We start from the raw sequence: 347 nt of genomic DNA, 5'->3' as shown, positions 1-347 counted from the left end.
CGTATACATACCTGTCACTGTGCAGGGAAGAGACCCAGACAAATCGATTAATAGCGTGAGCTCGATGGGTCGACACATATATATGTGATAAATACCATTATGTCTTATTAGTAGTATATATGTGAAATAATTACCATTATGTCTTATTAGTAGTATATATGTGAAATAATTGTTGCACTAGTGTCCCCTCAGGCGGCCAGGCGGACGCGGGTGGGCCTCTGCCATTGGTGGGCATGGGCACCCTGTCACTGTCTCGGGAGGAGACAGCCGACAGTGCAGTGCGGACCCCCACTTCCCCGCCAATGCTAACTGCACAGGTCTGCCCCCCTGCGGCCTCGGATCTGCAT

The sequence above is a fragment of the Triticum dicoccoides genome, chromosome 7A (genome assembly GCF_002162155.2).
Source record: "Triticum dicoccoides isolate Atlit2015 ecotype Zavitan chromosome 7A, WEW_v2.0, whole genome shotgun sequence".
In the NCBI taxonomy this organism is placed as follows: domain Eukaryota; kingdom Viridiplantae; phylum Streptophyta; class Magnoliopsida; order Poales; family Poaceae; genus Triticum; species Triticum dicoccoides.
This window is presented reverse-complemented; position numbering follows the sequence as displayed.